The sequence below is a fragment of the Vombatus ursinus genome, unplaced genomic scaffold (assembly GCF_900497805.2).
Source record: "Vombatus ursinus unplaced genomic scaffold, bare-nosed wombat genome assembly UNPS02014806.1, whole genome shotgun sequence".
Lineage (NCBI taxonomy): Eukaryota > Metazoa > Chordata > Mammalia > Diprotodontia > Vombatidae > Vombatus > Vombatus ursinus.
This window is the reverse complement of record NW_020954584.1, coordinates 1,076,016-1,078,323: the sequence shown is the minus strand read 5'-3', so window position 1 is coordinate 1,078,323 and position 2,308 is coordinate 1,076,016. Positions and strand designations below refer to the sequence as shown.

The 2,308-nt window shown below is 36.7% G+C and overlaps 1 pseudogene; it reads right to left on the bottom strand.

Moving 5' to 3' along the window:
• Positions 1-211: 211 nt before the first annotated feature.
• On the bottom strand, positions 212-1,123 carry LOC114051792 (annotated as a pseudogene).
• Between the last annotated feature and the right edge of the window lie 1,185 nt (positions 1,124-2,308).

Below are 2,308 nucleotides of genomic sequence, written 5' to 3'. Positions count from 1 at the left end.
ATGTTTTTTTTTTCTTCTCTTATTTTGTGTTATTTTTGTTTTAATATTTAAGGCTGTTTCTTTTTTTTCCATTTTTCATTTTGAATTTCAGTTTAAAATTTAAAAAAAATACAAATTAAAGAAAAAAATCATTTCTATCATTCTGCTCCATTTGAATGCTTTTCAATTAGTGTGTTGACTTTTCCTGAAGAGTCAAAGGCATTCATTTGATTTAGAGTTTCTTCATGGCATTTTTAACCTCTGTATTCCTAAGGGTATAGATCAAGGGGTTTAAAATAGGAGTAATCATAGAAGCACATACAGATACAGCTTTATCTATAGGAAAAGTGGTTACTGGCCTCACATACAAGAAAATACAGGGAACAAAAAACAAGACCACCACTTTGAAGTGAGAGCTGCAAGTGGAAAGGAACTTTCTCCTTCCTTCTGAGCTCCCACCCTTCAGGGAAAAGAGTATGACAACATAGGAGACAATTAGCATGAGAAAGATTGACAGGCACATTACTCCACTGTTAGCAATGACTAAAAGGCCAAGAACTTGGGTGTCCATGCAGGCAAGTTTTATCAATGGAAATAAATCACACATGAAGTGATCAATAACATTAGAGCCACAGAAGGGAAGATTGGTCATGAAGAGTAGTTGTATGGTGGCATGGTGGTATGGTGGTATGGAGCCCCCCATCCAGGCTGCTGCCACCAGCAGGTAGCACACACCAGGATTCATGATGATTGTGTAGTGCAGGGGTTTGAAGATGGCCACATAGCGATCATAAGCCATGACCACAAGGAGGATGATTTCAACACCACCAAAAAAATGCTCTGCAAAGAGCTGAGTCAGACAGCCTTCTAAGGAGATAATTGTCTCCTCATAGAGAAAATCCACAACCAACTTAGGAGCAATGACTGAAGATAAGATAGTATCCATGATGGATAAGAAGGTTAGAAAAAAGTACATGGGTGATCTCAAAGTTTGACTGGCAGTCAAGGTTATGACAATGAGTATGTTTCCCACAATTGTGATAATATATATGATTAAAAAAATGACAAAGAAAATTTTTCAAAGCTCTGGACTTTGTGTAAGACCTAGCAAGATGAATTCAGTTACATTGTTTTTATTCTCCATTTTGGTCAGTCTTCTTCTAACTTCCTGATAATTCCATGGCCTCATTAGTTCTTTCTTTTTCTCTTTATTTCTTTCTTTGATGCCTTGCCTATATATGATAGTTATTTAACCAGAAGTCATAGAGCATCAGTGCTCATTTTAGCATAAAATCCTTGATTTGGAACCAAACGACCCTTACAAGTCATCTTGGTCAGCCCTATTATTTGACAGATGAGAAAACTGAAGTGATCAGAGACACTAGTTTCACCCAAGATCATACAAGTAGCTAGCCCTAATTTGGGATTCACATTCAGGTTGTCTGATGCTAAGTCCATCAGGGTGATGAAAAAATGGAAACTTTCAAAGGTACATCTATGAATTTCATTATTCCACATGACTAAACTGAAAACATTACTTTTTATTTGGAAATGTTCCACTCATCTCAATTTTCTTGTTACTCTCTAGGGATGCCCCCCCCCATTCCCTCAGTCACCTAAACTCTCAACCTTTTTTCCACCCTGAATTCATCACTGCAATTTACTTCACATAATTTGCCAATTATTATATCTTATCTTCTACCTTCATGACCACTTTCAGATACTTTTCCTTCTTTAAACCCCCATAGCCATCACCTTCCTACAGGTCCTTATTACTTCTCCCCTGGTGTACTACAACAGCCTACTGATTAATTTCCCTGTCTGAAATCTGACCCTACTGCTCTACATGCTCCACTCTGTTGCCCAATTAATCTTCCCAAATTGCTCCTCTAATCAGATAAAATAGCCCCTTCCCTACTCCCCATTCACCTACACACAGATTCATATGCAAGAAATTCTCATTCTCCCCACTAAGATCAAATATAAATTCTTCCATTTAACATTTAAATTCTTTAACAATCTTGATCTTACCTTTCCATGATTTAATCCCTTCCATTCACTTTACTAATCACTTATTATGCTCTCCTTGTTGTTTTTCAAACATACCATCATGCTATTCCATCTCTTAATTCTGGTTCTTTACGGTGGTGGTCCTTCACATATGGACTTTTTGCCCTTTTCTGCCCTATCTCTTAGCTTTCCTAACTATCTTCTAGACAGCTTGAATTCCAAATTCTTTAAAAGGATTTCCTATCCTCCATAGCAGCAAGTTCATATCTATTTATCTATCTATCTATCTATCTATCTATCTATCTATCTATCTATCTAT